At 36.2% G+C, this 16,206-nt stretch overlaps 1 protein-coding gene and 2 long non-coding RNA genes across 7 annotated transcripts in view; 1 reads left to right on the top strand and 2 right to left on the bottom strand.

The window, feature by feature from the left end:
- LOC100649430 (E3 ubiquitin-protein ligase MIB1) overlaps nucleotides 1–16,206 on the bottom strand; it is a 160,537-nt gene that overhangs the window by 26,604 nt on the left and 117,727 nt on the right. The gene's annotated exons all lie outside the window — the stretch shown is intronic.
- LOC125384776 lies at nucleotides 2,736–11,492 on the bottom strand. Its single transcript, XR_007223539.1, has 2 exons — nucleotides 11,362–11,492; nucleotides 2,736–3,403 (listed from the first exon to the last, which is right to left on the bottom strand). It is a non-coding gene; the product is annotated as an uncharacterized LOC125384776 (long non-coding RNA).
- LOC110120075 lies at nucleotides 10,130–14,313 on the top strand. Of its 2 annotated transcripts, XR_002308683.2 has the most exons (5): nucleotides 10,130–10,534; nucleotides 10,755–10,871; nucleotides 11,404–11,879; nucleotides 13,201–13,324; nucleotides 13,639–14,313. It is a non-coding gene; the product is annotated as an uncharacterized LOC110120075 (long non-coding RNA). The 2 variants fall into 2 exon arrangements; XR_007223536.1 differs by lacking the exons at nucleotides 10,130–10,534; nucleotides 10,755–10,871; nucleotides 11,404–11,879 and having other exon boundaries at nucleotides 12,332–13,324.

A 16,206-nucleotide genomic window follows, 5' to 3' on the forward strand; every position in this document is an offset into this window, starting at 1 on the left:
GGTTATTTTCGACGTAAGCTATTTAGATTATCAAAGATATATAATCTTGAATTATGCTTGTCATACCGAGTATTATAAATCAAATAATAAAAGGGGGCGATAAATCCGGCATTTTTAACCGATAGTATAAACAGGGGTAGTTAAGAAGTTAAATAGCTACCGATTAACTTGATAATTACTAATTACTACTATTACACGACCAACATTGTAGAACAAGGCGAAACGGCGAGGCAAAGTGAAATATTGCTTTATAGACGAAAATAAAAATGTATAACATAAAATGGGAAAAAATATACTTGTTCCTGTTACATTTGTAATTTTCGTGATTAAATCTTAATTGTTTCATTTTACTCCGAGTTTCCCTCTATTAGACGATATAAATCAGATAAACACGTGGCGAGACTTTCAGCTCATTCTTAATCGATATTATCTCGACAGGACATTACTCGTGCGATACAACGAGCAAGCTTTTCCAATTAACTTTCAGCTCATAAATATTCATATCTCGAATTCACACTTACATATACACTGACTCATGAACATATGTACACGCTTTAAAACATAGAAAACGTCATTCGCTACACACGACATTTCCAAAGTTTTATTTAGCATTGTAACGAAATAGTATCGTTCATGACTATTTGGACACGCGCTAATTTTGGCCCTTGATCTTACGTTAGCTTATTAGTTAATCAGTTCTTAATTATACACATTGAATAAATATTAATAATAGCAACGGTTAATATTAATTGATATAAATTTGCCTTTCTAATTCTTTCCTTAGTAATAGGAATCAATTATGTATCACTTTCCATATATCGGCGTATACCGTGACATTTATGTCCAGAAATTTACTTATCGGTGTCCATTCATAACTTAGAACTGCAAATTTTGTTGCTTGTCCGCTGCGAATGTTACAGTTTCAAAAAGTTTGCGATCTCTGTTTAAAGCGCATAAATTCAGTTCCACTTTCAGCAGAAACTGCAATCAGACAACATTCATGCGTGGCAAGAAACGATCCGTGATACACGTCGAAGCTAAAACGACCCTAATAAAGCAGGGGTTAACACTTCGGCCAACGGAACAAATCCGCAACATTTCCCGCCGATACCAAGGGCCAACGTCGGCCATTAACGACGCATCAGTTCTTACGTGCGCAGTTTTCGAAGTTTTATTATGCTGTAAAATTGTCGCTTCGTGGTCCGATGGCGGGCTTTAAAGCCTAGCCAGACTTTCAAAAGGGACTGCAATCCGCAGATTTTAATGGTCATAATGCCTCTGTTGTTTTGAGTTCGTCTCGTCATTAGTTTCGCGAGCTCTTTCGGCCCTCGCGCGTTGGCCATGTTCCAAAAATCCCTTCCACCTCGTCCATCCATCCTCCGAAAAAGCGGCAGAGCGAATGAAAAAAAGCGACCGAAGGGTATAAACAAAAAAAAAAAAAAAAAGAAAAAAAAGGGAGAGGAAGAGGACTGAGAAAAGGAAGCGGAAGATCTATTTGGCGAATTTTATGACCGATTTTATGGAATTCCATCGAGGATGACTGTGTGAGTTATTGTATCAGATTGCTGCATATGAAATGTTTCTTCCAAGTTTGAATTTGTCGCGCCGATAATGCCCGTCCAACTTTGTCCTACTGTTTATTGTCGATCATATTAGAGAATCAGAAACTTACTATGATTTATATTCAAGAAGATTCGTAAGAAAAGTATGAAATTTTTAGAATATTACGATTCTCTTACGTGAATTTGAATTTGGAAATATTTCCGGAATTATATCCGGGGAGATAAATTTAGCATTTGAGGAAGCAATCTTTTACCACATCAATTATTTTAAAGAGATTCATAGAGGAAGAAATTAAATTAAATTGAAATTTAAAATTGATAATGAATGAAATCATATGGCAATTATTTTGATTAACTCCTATCCTCAAAATTCTATTTTATTTCCCTCGAACTTAAGAAATTTTCTACCGATAGAAACGTACGATTCGGTTGAGAGTGGCTCGAAGAACTCATGAGGATTAAATATACGATATTTTGGAAGAAGCTTCGTGTAATTAAAGTTTCATTGTATCGAACGATACTTGACATGCACCGATCTAGCAACCTCAAGATATTCGAGTAATTGAAATTATGATCGAGCTTTGCAACGCGATTTCGGAGGCTGTAACGAATATTTTCCAGCTTGTTTGAAGCCGTGTTCTCGGAAGCTCCCATTTTAGGCGAATCGTGGCAGGAACGAAGCGAATGTCGTGTTTCGTTGCATATTTCGCGGCCGAAATTCACGTAACGTGATTTCATCGCGGCTGCGCTTTTGCTCGACGCGTGCCAACGACCATTCATAAAATTACGGTCCAGGCAAATCGGTCAAAGAGCGAGGCGACACGCTTCGATTTGTCGCGGTTGCCCGATACCATTCAACTGGATTTCGTTTGTTTATCGAAAACGGCAAAACGAATCGTTGCACGTGTAATTTGTCCCGTTGCATGTAGAAACGTGTATTCTGATTATATATCAGCTCGTGTTCAAACGAGCGCAACAGAGATGAGAACAGAAGCTGTTTGTTCCATTGTATTATCAGCCGTGAAATTATTTGTATCGATGCACTGCCTTTGATTTCTAAATAGATTTGCTCGGTGTTGCGGAAGAATCGTATCTGAAAGATATTTTCTGAGGTTTTTGACAGTTGACTGCTATCAATGAATCACACGTAGATGATCAAAAAAGCTCCAGATGCGATATTCAATTTTAGAATATTTAATTTTCTCTCGTTTTTATACGTACCATAAATAATTTGTATATATAATCTAGAATACGAAATATTACAATTCGAACAATTGTGGTCACCATTTAATGACACTTTTTCTAATGAAATTGAGATTAATCTTAGATTAATTGTATGACAGAAGCTGACATCGATCTCCCATCATAAATAAATTATCGTAAAACGATGAAGTTTCGGGAAAAAGAGTTTTCGAAGCAAATAACGTTTCAATTGGCGAATACTGGGAAATTTGCATTTTTATAAAGACAACAGGTACTTTGTGTTCATGAGCATTTCCAGGGATAGGCGGAGCATAAAAAATCGAGAATCATTGTTCTAATGGATCCTTCCTGCGATCCTTTTAGCAGTTGTGAGACAAACAACATTAACCCTTTGTAGTACGTGTTTGCCAGTGAAAGAGATATGTTTGATGTAAAGTTCCATGGGTCTGTCATAGAACAAAAAGCGACGCGTTTCAGCTAGCCTTAGGGGCGTAACTGGGAATTCCGCCACTTTCTTAGGGGCTCGACGAGTGGCTTCTTTCGGCCTCTTTTATATTTTCCTTTCGACTCGTTGTTTCGCCAACTTTTTTCTACACCTCTGACACCTCTTCTCCCGTCACTATTCTTCCGCCTTTAACCTGTCCAGGCGAACGAACTCGTGTCATTCGGGTTGTTAACCTCTTAGACATAATGTTTCTTATATTTTATGTAAGACACTACATTTGTTTACGTTATACTTTAGCAGAAGCTAGTATTAATTGTTAATTAACTATTATTAATACAACATTTACTTTTACGTAAGCAACACAAAATGGATACAAAGCATCGAGGTTGACAGACGCTATAATAAACGTTACAATAAAGTAAACGTACTTTTGTAAAATATTCATCTAGTGCAATTGAAATTTACAAAAGGTTACCTTTTACCAACTCATTACCAAACTATTTTATAAAATGTTCTAATAATTGAAGATACGTCTGGTCTGCATTTTAATGATGCATTTTTCTGAAAGAAAGTATTCGGCCAATACAACGTATATATAATTAGAATGTTTAGATCAAAGGGACAAGTATTCTACTGTTACAAAACTTTCGAAAATTTGAGGAAGCTTCTGGTAAGCGAAGACTTCCTTGCTCCTACAATTTCTCAGATGGTTGCGTTAGAAAAGCAATTATAATTCGTTATCTCTGGAGGAAAACGAGAGACGGTGAAGAAAAAGGGGCGGGGGGTTAAGAAAGAACACGAAGTGGTGAAAACATGTCTCAAAGGAGACACATAAAAGAAACATTCGTCCGGTTTGCCAAATATCCTTAAGCCGCTTAAAAGCCCTCCCTTCGAGCGAGCAAACGACTTTTTTTTCGTGTTAACGCGAAGGCTCGAAAAGGAAGAGGGAGGAAGATGGCCAAAGCAAAACCTGAAAAACTGTTCCACTTTAGAGTCTAGACGACTTTCTATCTTCCAGGCGAAATTAACGATGATAATTAGCCGCTGCAAGAACCACCAGTTCGCAATCCGTCTTTCTCTCCCTCCACCTCTTCTTCCTGTTTCTTTTCTGATAGCTACCCATCTTCTTCCCTCCTTTTTCTTTTCTTCGTTCTTTTTCCATTTTTCTTCCTTACTTTTTTTTATTCTTTTCGTTAGCCCTGTGCCACGTTATACCGCGGTTTTCTTTCATCAGGACGCCTAAAAACTGCTCTGAAAACGAATTCCGGTCTCGTATCTTGGCCGGAGATTACTTTAAGTCTTTACCGTTAGTACCATGGGGTAAGGGCTATTTTCAACAACGAACTCGTAACCCGATACACATCGAGCGGGAAGAGTTTGTCTGTGTTCCTATAACTAGAAAATCACCGTGGAATGCCTCCGAGTGCTTTTAATGAAACGTGCCGGACAACCTCTGATTTGTTAATGAAACGATCCGTTTGCGGATGAAAGAAGGTATGCTTGCTTTTCTTGAGACGTTCGTTCCTTTACCAGTACCTGTCCTCTCTCTTTCTTTGTATCTAATATCTTTCAATATTGAAGGAACAAGAAATCTTCTTGAAATATTTACGAGTATGTTAAATATTGGAAAAATAATAATCTAAAATTCTTAGTAAATTATATTTCCAAAGTTTAATATCCTCTGAATTATTAAATAAATTTTTATAAAATTCTACACCTATTATACGTAATCATCTTAGAATTTAATTATCCTTTACCAAACTTAAAGTAGCTCATCAACTCTTTTGAAGATTATATATTTAATTCCTGTTTGTAGGCGACAGAAATGCTTAAAATTTTTATCTTATTATCTCCTATGACGGTATATACTTCCTTAAGAAAGTTTAATATTTCTCGTCTTAATTAAAGAAATACATAAATATTGAACTATGCTACAATTGTTTTATTTTATTGTTTTCATAACTATTTATGAAATAATTGAACGATCTAATTGTACACAGACAATAATGTTTTCAGTGACATGTTCTCGTTAATTCTATTTACATATGGATTTATAAGATTTTTATTTGTTTGTATTCAACTAGATTCGTCATGCATAAATAACACGCTACAAATTATTCATTTAATTTTCTTCTCTGTTATTACTGTAACGTAGCGAATACATTAGAGAGATTTGAATACATTTTGAAGAGGAGAATCTTAATCACTGAATTGCATAATATCGGGGAAATGGTAGAAAGACCTTTTAATATCTTACGGGACGAAACGCTATTATCACGATTTTGGAAAATAACACGAAAAGAAAGGAATTTAATAAATTGATAATTATTACCTATGAACGTAAAGCACACATAATAAATTTAAAATAAACTGCTACATATATAAAAGGGAAGATCTCCAAGTACATATTTAAATCTTATGCTTTTTTCCCATCAATTCGATATTTCTACAACATAGTCTCAGAACTTCCATATCATTTTTTATATTCTTATCAAAATAATACTTTTGTTCAATCGTACAGACAAAATTTCTTCGATTGTTTTCATACCGTTTTCTAATCGTGTACACCAAGAGGCGAACGAACTTATTGTACCAACAAATAAATAAATCTACATACTACATAAATGAATCCACACCTATAACTCTTATTTCCGAACACAATCCTTAGTTTCAAAAAGTTTCACTATAAAAGCTGCAATGAAAAGTTCCGCAGTGTAAAGGATTAAACGATCAGCGTTCGATTCTTCTGGTCTGATTAATTTCGGGTCTCCAAAACCAGCCATGAAAATATTCTGCTTCTGCAACGCAATTCCACCCCGTCTCGTTCCCTCCCTCCCTCAGAAGGATGGATCGAAGTTAAAGTTTAGCAGCGTGATGAGCAATAAGAAAAAGTAATAATAACGTTTCCTCGACGTGTTGTTAGCGCAAGAAAGAAAAACGAATTGAGAAATAGAGGAGAAGAAACGCAGAGAGGTTTGCAGGGAGGGGGGATGAACGTCGATTTTCTTTTGCGAAGAGTTGTCTCCGTCGTGGCGTCAGCGCGACGTCCAAAAATAGGGGCTGTATTAGGGCGTAAGCCTGTAGTGGCTCGTTTACGCACGGCTCACCGGACCGCGAATGCATCGTCTTCGGCTGCTAGTAATTTTAGATCTGGAGGAGACGTCGCGACGCGGCCTGAAGGATTTCTCCTCTGTTCGTAGCGGCGAAGAACGGAACGATACTCGTCGAGATGTATCCGAAACGCTTTTCATCAACATTGCACAACGTGTTCATAACACTCAGCCTGGAGAACTCGCGGAGAATGAAAAGCAGGAGCATCGTATCTCGAGAAGGGTTAATCGACATTCAGGAAAGCCATAAACGTGTTGACTGCCGCGTGAATTTTATATATGTCGCTCTGACAGCAGCAATAAATTGAGATATACTACATTATAACTTATAACGTTTAATTTTTCCAAACTAGTATACTGTATTTGCGCGCTGTTCCTTTTTTGACAACGTTATCTAAGTTAGTTATATCGTTGGCAATTTTTTAGTTCATGAAATTTATCTTATTTCGATCATTGATCTTTGTGACTATTTTAATCGCTAAAAGAATGTAGTATCGTGGTTCACCGATGACGACGAAACGACGCTCTTTTGTCTTTCGTTTCACAATCCTTCCGTATAATAATTTCCCAACTAATAATGTCAATGAATTAACGAGTTAGTAATAATCGTAAGTTATAGACTTCATTTCTACGATTTTGCAATTTTATGTTAAATAATCGTGATAATCAAATGGCTTGTAATTTGTCAAATTTAGTTGTAAAACCTCATTCGTTTGAATGAATCTATTAATGTCAATAGCTTTGATTTATCACCTGTAAAATTTCGGTAATAATGTTAGTTGATATGTGCAAGAGGATCCTGGACATTTCATATTTGAACAATTTTGAAAACTAAAATCAACAATGTTTCTTCTAATGTTCTGTTTCTTTTTTCTAGGGGATAGAAGTTAAAGTAATTTTGCAACTTTATCTATAAAACAGATTTCTACTCGGAACAAATTTTTGTTTCTTTAGTATCGCGAATATATTATATTACATTATTACATGATCTTTAACTTGACGTTATCTATATATACAGTAATTTTATTGAAATGTTGGAGTAAGCTGATCGATGACGCAAGTTTCCCAATTATGTAAAGTTGTAGTTGTATTGGTTAGTTTCTAACATGATAACATATTGACTGTACGTTCTTATAAGCATATTTGTTCGTGCTACTCATATGTCGAATGTAAAAGTTGCCTTAAGCAAGATTGATACGGTAATATTATCAACTTAGTTTACAAAGCACTCTATGTACTTTTGATATTTAAGTACATTAGATAACACAAACATCTTACACATTAAAAGATTATATCTTTCTAAGAATATGTAAATTTTGTTAAGAATATTGCAAAGAAATACAACACGACGAAAATTTGTATCGTCAACTAAGTACTCTAAATTATATTTTGAATATTATATATGGACCATTTTTATAACAGGAATTTATCAAATAATTATCTTCATAGTACTTGTACTACATAGTTATTCACGTAATTTCATAACATATCATTTTGCGATATATCATTTACATCCAATGTGTTTTTTGAAACATACTGTTGCACTAGATAGATGTAACAATTTATAAAAACAAATATTGCAACTATATAAAGACTGGAAGCTACAATCAATTTCTTTGAAGGAAATCGATCCATGAATTCATCGAATCAAATGTTTCCTTTGTTTGAAAAACTTCTCTCATTTCTAAGAACATTTAAATATCCGCAGATCTACAGAACGCAATCAAACTATGGATATCAGAGACGAGTTTGCGACACTATCAAATAAAACTGCGATTAATTGCTGCTATAACATCACATTGTAGAAGTGCTGGACGTTTGCCAACACCGTTATTGCTGCAAATAACTTTCTATAAATAATACTTGCGACAAGCGATCTCGCTAGCCAGCTTGCATTTCGAATATAAGTCTTTAACGGAGCTACCGATCGAGATTCGTTATTGTAATACGGATACTGAGATTTTAATCGAGAAAATTTGTATAATTTACGACCTTGATCGAAATCGACAAACGTATATTACTACCAATGTATAATAAAGCTTTGAGAATATATCTAGCAAGAGATCATGTATATATTAGTAATAAAAAAGTAAAAAATATTTGCAGGAGTCACACTAACATAGTAAATTGCAATAGTTACATTGCCTTTTTTCACAATTTTCTAACTTGGAACTTATTGAAAAAATGTAACACGAATTAGATAGAAATTCCTGGCGATCTAGTCAAAATCTGAATTTACTTTGCAAAATTGTTCACAACGTGCATGAAGTCGAATACAAAGACGCTAATAAAATGAACGTCAGAACCGATCAAAATAGAAAATGATCGAAGAATACGTCATATACGTATAAACAAGAGAAAAATTAATTCTATTATATCAACCAAAAGAAAAAAAAAAATTGACGAGATTATTGCTATAATATTATACCATTATTTCATGTTAGACAACAGATGTTAATTCTGATCATTTTTTACTAATCTTTTAAATTTATTCAGGCTTTCATAAGCGTCCTAGTACGTATGAACGGAGTTGTGGCTGTACGTTCGTATCTAAAGCAAAATGGGGAATGCACGGGAAATTGCTCGTGACACTGTGAATTTATTCATTGCTGCAACTTTCCATAATAAGGTGGTGTCTAACAACGTATATGTGATTTATCGAACAATTAACATCATTTCGCAACGAAATACAGTGGAAATTCTTTTTTCTTTTTTTTAACGGCAACAGGGAACTTTGAAGAATGGCAAAGCTTCACTGCTATTTTATTATCGGTTTGAGGTATACATTTCATTAGATGTTCGCGACACGCTCCGTAAAGCCATAGTTCAAGGGAGTTTAATGGGCTCAATTTAGTTATTTTGAGAAAGTCTGTTGCACGGCTTGTTTACGAGGCGAAATTTCTTTAAAAAATGTCGCGTATAAAAGGCATTAAGGATTAATAGGATCTTTTGACACTTTTACTGCGTCGCGGTCTGTTGGCTATTTATGCATCGGTCTTCTTTTAATTTTTCGCTGTTAGTATAAATCATAGTCGTTCTGAATTTACGACGTGAACGATTATTAAGCTTCGAGATTGGAATCGACACCATGAAAGTTTCACGCGACCAATTTCTCATCTAAAATGCTTTCGCCAATTTCTTTATTGTTATTGGTTGTATTGTATCCGATATAATAATTCGTTTTTTATTAGAGAAATTAACAAGATTTAATAAGAAAATTATTACCAAATGTTTCGTACAATTTCTTATCTTTTTTTTCTGTATTAAATTAAAATATTGATCGGATTCTCAATTTGTAAAATGAATATCGTTTGTTAATAATGAACTTTGGAGTTATAACAAACGAATGACTTCATGATACAATGGATACAATCAGAATAGGACACTGCGTTCATTTCATAATTTAGTGGAAACGAAATGGATGTTTTTTGAGAATTGGTAAACGATAATACAAAAATAAATGAACTCGAAATATAATTGAGGTTGATTAAACATGCAGGTCGTTTGATAAGAAACGAGTGGATGAATTTGTAATAGTCAGTTGTATTAAAATTCGTATCAATACAAGAGATAGTGCACGTCAGTCATAATCGTCGCTCGCTCAATACTATTATGTCGATTGCAGAAGAGATAACAATTGAACTGTTCTAAGGAGCACGTTCATGCATTTATATCGACCGACGTTACAACAAAAAGTTAAAAGCTAAAGTTCTCATGTAACTCCGGCTGAAGATTACAAATAACGACCATAACAATCTGTCCCGAGTTCGTCTGCCTCTAGACCTTGTAAGCCAAAACAATCGTTAGGATTTAAAGACACAACAATATGGGTCTCTCCCAGATTCCAATTTTTTGCTGATTTTTTCTATGTTTATGTGCCGCTACAATATATAAGATATAAATAAAAGGAAAATGACAATAGTATACAAATTATTACCAAAAGGTTCGGGCACATGTGGCTTGATTGCTTCGATACAGTTCTGACCATTTTTCTTATGTTCTTTTGTTTTCATAGGACAAAGTTTTGTACCATAACCATAGAGATGTATGGCCATAACTTTTCAGTTTGTTGTAGCAACGTGTCTTCCATGACGATTACGTTAAAATATTTGGAGGCAAATGGTTTATATATAAACATATTGCTTATGTTGTTTGAGCAGAGATGAAACGATATCGACGTATTGGAAAAATATTCTTATACTTGAAGAAAATAGGTAAGAACAATTTGTATTATATGTTAAAAGAAGATTATAGGAATGTTATAGAATACATAACGTTACGTTTGACATAATTTTTAATCCTTTGATACAATAAAATGATACGAAATTCAGAATAAAAATTTTAGGAAATAATTATTTTTTCATCTTAAACATTTTGCTGTATTTCCGATATAAAGTATTTATTTCTTACGTTATTTTGCGTATGAAATTGCAGATGATATGATAAGCCTGGAATGCAAAGGAGTTTCGTTCTTCCGCCAGACGTGGTTGCCAAATATTTGACTCAAAATATCATTCTACATAAATAATGTCAAATAAGAAGAAGGACAGAGTAAGTGTATTCACCATTATCCATCTGACTCAGTTTGTGTAACCAATGTTCAAAATAATACAAAGCGACGAAATTAATTTTGTAGAATGAAGCTAGATTATACGTTTATATTTAATAAATGTTTGGAAGGATGTGATAAACGGACACATTACTGTAAAAAATTAATGGAAATGAAGATTAAGTAATGTTAATTACATCTCATAGTACTTACTAATATGTTATAATGAAATCTGTCAATTAATTCTTGCTATATACGTATAAACATTTTTACATTAACGTCTAATTAATTTTTAGTCACAATCAGCCAGTCCAATCAAATGCAATTTAAAAACAATTTTATATTTAAATTTCCCTTCATATCTCTGCTTTATATTATGTCTTACTTATTTCAAGTGATTTTACATTGATATTTAACATATATTTTAGTCACATCGAGTTACTATATTTTACCAACAAAGTATTCTAACAAACGACAAACAAATTAACATACCTTTCCTTTGCCTAAGGAATATAACAGATTTCTTTTTCTCAGACGCCATTCCTGTCACATGCGAGGCCATAGCGGTTCATCACCTAACCACGAGCGCAAGAAAGACCAAATCACCTAGCATCCGCTCGCACTAGTTATTTTGTTGCTAAGAATGGCAAGCGAGAGGATCGGGAAGTTGGATCGTTCTGTTCGTCGAAACAAAAGGTTTCCTCGATCGGGTATAAGTTCCGAGGTAAACATAAATTTCACGCGTAGAAGCTCGAAGCTACGATATCCAAAGGGTTGAACGTGTCATCCTATCGAGTCCTCCTCGGATTCCCTGTTTAACGACACCGTGACAGCTGAAGGGGCGAGCAACTGTATGCGTATATACGTCTTTGTACGGCATCGCGATCCGTAAGAAGAAAAGAAGACGAAGAAAAGCAGAAGAAGAAGAAGAAGGAGACGATGGAGGCAGAACGAAGCTGAACGGGCAAGGGGAGACGGAGGAGAGCACGAGGAACGAGACAGAGGCCTGGGTAAGTTATCACTCGAGTCTGGACCAGGAATAGTCGCCATGTGGTGGCAGCCGTGGGACTGACTATTTTCGGGTAAAGACAAATTTGGCGCGATGCGCTACGAGGGAGCAAGCAAGCCTCGTGGTAGTCTCAAGTGTAAGCTTACATGTGCCGGGGGGTGTCGGCCACGACATGGAGAGGCCAATGGGATCTGTGCGGCCATTTTTAGAGGGCTCGTTGAAGCAACCGTGCCCAAAGCTTTGGCAGCATTCAGTCTGAAGCAGTCAACCAGTCAGGAGGATTCGCTAGAAGTTCTTGACTCGAGCTGCTCTAACACTCGCGGCCAGAGAATATCCTCGACCTCTCGAAGGACTCGGTCTGTCTCGCAAGTCCAACATGGACGACGCTACCGGCCGGAACCGTTCCGATCCGCAATCGAATCGAACAGCAAGTGCGAGCAATCAGGTATCTCGCCGATCGGTGAAACGTATCGGTTTTCAGGATCCTATCCCGTGAACGCGCGGATTTCGACCGTGTCGAAACCAGTGGATTACGTAATCGTTCGATTAGAAGATGAAACGCGCACCGTCCCGGCGACAGGATCGTCCGGTCTTCGTCGTTGAGAAGTGGCCAATTTTCATCGATCGAACGATCGATCGGCTCGAATCGACAGAACAACGATTTTCTCGAACGATTTTTTCGTTCGAACCGGGCGATGCCGTTCCGTGCTTCCTTACTTCCCATAGTGAATGTGACGTATGGAATGTAAAGAAGTATGGAGCTGCGCCCAGGTGTATCATCGAACCGGAAACGCGCCGTGGGACCCGGTGTTCTCCGCGAGACATGCTCAACAGCTGATCAAACAGTTGACCACATGTTTCTTCAGGCTGAAGACAGCAAGATTTTGTTACGCCCGATGAAATCATGGAAAATGACCGGTGTATTCTGATACGCTTTAGAAATGATTTTTACCGACGATTCTTGTTTTCATAGAAAATCAACGGGGAGCAGTCGAAAGTCTCGAGAGTGCGCGATGCAACGTTACGCAAAGTTTCCACGTTTGGCGTGGTCATCGTAATGGAAAAAGATATTAAACAGCTATAGCCCGGTACTGGTATCTAGACGCCAGAAATAGAGGCAGTTCCACGTATACCGTAACGTGACTCGAGCATCTTTCCACGTCCATGTGGCCTCTCCCGTGTTTTCTATTTACGGTTCCGTCGTGACTACCATGTGGTCGCCAGCTTTATTTAAATCGGCAAAATATTTCAAGGCGTTCCCAGGGCCCGTTTGTCTCCCCCGCCAAGCCACGATTCATAAACTAGAGATTTTCTTCTTGCAGATGACGACGATGCACCGTTCGACCAGTAAAAACCGGGGAAAAAGTGCTCTGGTGTTCAGCTAATCCTTTTTTTGTCTCGATTCTGTGCATCGTGTACCGACAGTAAACACCACTTATAGCGTACGTAAGTATAGCACGTGAAACATTTCTGAACTTAACATTTTCTAGCTATAAAATCGTTGAATGAAGTTACAAAATGTACAATCTTTACATCTACATGACTAATATCAGAAGCAACGACACGATTTTCAAATAATCGCTAAACAGTTAAATAAACATGTTTAAGTGAAATATAGAATTTTATAGCTAGATCGTTATATAGAGACTTTGATGCCATTCTCAAGTATTCTTGAGTTTATGTAATGCCTCGAAGTTGGATAAAAAAAAAAAAAAACGTTCGTTTATGAATATATTAAACTGTGGCTAATTTTATTACAGAGAGAAGAATGCACGGACAAGGAGAATGGAAGGGGTGAAAACGGTAGAAAGGGAAGGGAGAGCCTGGAAGGAGATGTTCGTCCGGTGGTGAAGTCAAAAATAGGACGCATGGTCACCAGCATATTTCCATAAATGAGTTCTCCGGTTACAGAATCTATTTGCGTTCTGGGCCGGCGACCGGAGCTGCAGCCAATTACAATCGGTTCCAGGACGATTTACGAATTCTGCGACAGATCTAGGGATCTACTGTGCGCAGTAATCCACGAAGTTGTTGAAACAGGAGAGTAAAAACCGCGTTCTTTCATTCTTGCGGAGTATAATGATTGCAAAGATTGTGATTACGAAAGAGGGGGTTAGAGAACATGACGTCAGTGAGCTTCTGTGACGTAATTGGACTTCGATGTATATGTACTTAGGGATTTGTATTAAGTCATGAGTAATGCGATTTTCCTGAGAGCAGGCTTTTAAACGACGAAGCTAGCTATGATCCTTTTGATTGTGAGTTTTGTAAAAAAGGATATAGCAAAGTGATAAACAATTTTAGCAGATGGATAACAATACGTCATTAATTATTATTATTAATTATTATTTATAGATAGTCGTTTATATTGAAAAAATTCCATTATTTATTCTTGCCTAATATATATTTGCGTTAAATATATGTAATTAATAATTGATGCGCTTAATATTTGTCTCAAAAAGTTATGTTATTGTATCGAACAATATGAATATTTTAGACGCCTTTAATTTTTAATGCGATAGGTTTGTATTTAGAAATGTTTTGTTATATAGGTGTTTTTTGTATTTTAAGAAATTAGCAAATCATTAAGTGTTTATATTTTTACAAACAACAGTATTATTATAGTGATATTAAGTGTTTATATTTTGTAAAGGTATAGAAAAACGTTTAATTTTAAAATATTATATGGATATTTGTTAACATTTTAATAATTAGATTATAGAGACGCGTTTAAGGATTTAATTGCTCTTCTCGCCTTTATATTTCTTACACATTCTTTAAATTTTTAAGTAATGGCTATAAAAGATATATTAGTAGTATTAGACGGCGAATATATCTGTAAAGGCGATTGTGCTTACCAGAACTGTGAGATTATTTCTATCTATGTGATGAGATCATGAGTCAAAGAATTTTATTTATTTTAAGTGTATTTACCGACGATAAACCGGCAGTAAACCGTCCTCTTGTATTAATATCGGAAGTTCTATTAGTTTAGAAGAACCTTCTTCGTTCGACATAAGCCAAGTTTACACTGACACGCAATTGTCCGCATTAATATTTCTACTGAAAGTGTCTGCGAGCAAATGTGCCTGTCAGTGTGTGTAGTCTTGTCTTTGTGATTCAAAAATGGAAGAATTTGAACATAAAGGTTTTATCAAGCAACAAATTAATTTTACTCGGTTTGTCAACTTCGCTATTCATAACGATCATGTTTATCATTTTCGTAATAACGAAAGCGTTATATGATTATCATAGATCGATGGCGTCTCATAATATATAATTTGACTTTTCTGTGCAAACTTCGACTTTACTTTTTAAGATGTTGAAGCTCAGATGTCTCAGATATCCCTGTCTTACTATATTCCGTTGTATCTGCCAACCATCCGTGGACATCACAACGCGAGCCTCTGTAACGATCGCTAGTCAATTTTGTCAGTTGGTTGTACATGTCTCGCTAACAACGCGACGAAACTAATGCCAGGAACACCGAAAATGGGACGATAGACGAGGAATAAAAGTGCGCTAAACGCTCGATTTATGAGGTTGAGACAGCACCGCTGGTATGAATGTTCACCCTAATAAATAACTGACAGTCTACGGAGCAGAAACCATGGGGTTGGAGGTGGATGTGATCCCAGCTATGCGTGGAAGCCTCGACTATTCAGGATGCAGGCACGGCCGGATTTGCATTGCCGTCATTGTCGCGATTTGAATCGGTCGCTCGCTTGCTCGCTTGTTCGCTCGCGCAAGCGCCTAGATCCTGTCGCGGCTTGCTTCCATTGTGGCAAATAATTCTGCGGTGCCATGGGATTAACGATTGCCTTGAATGGGAAACGGACTGTAGCGGCCAAGGAACTGTGCTTGGGCTTTCGGCTATTCTATCGCCGCGTAAAATAGCACGGGCTTTGCGGAAAGAGGTGTTCGATGAAACTTCGTAATTCGAATTGAAATATCGAAATTTCTGCTGAAGATACTCACTTTGTCCGATTTATATCAATGATACACGAATATCGATAAGATATATAAATTAATGACAAGCAAATGGTCAGAAGCAATTCTTACTGTTTCCTTGTAGAGTCAGCAGATAGGATGAATCCTATGAAATATTAATTTTTTATTTCGTATCTTATCAATGATATATTAAAATTAAATACACGACAGTCGTCGAAGTATTGTAGTATTTTAAATACCATTGCTAGAATTATTCAGGATAGCGCTTTTATCAATCTAAAAAAACGTTCTCTACTTTATTTATACGTTGATGGCTGACAAACGAGTTGACGATAATGAGCTGCTTGAATGATAAACATGATAATCATGATTAATCA

This window comes from Bombus terrestris, chromosome 3, assembly GCF_910591885.1.
Source record: "Bombus terrestris chromosome 3, iyBomTerr1.2, whole genome shotgun sequence".
Taxonomy (NCBI): Eukaryota; Metazoa; Arthropoda; class Insecta; order Hymenoptera; family Apidae; genus Bombus; species Bombus terrestris.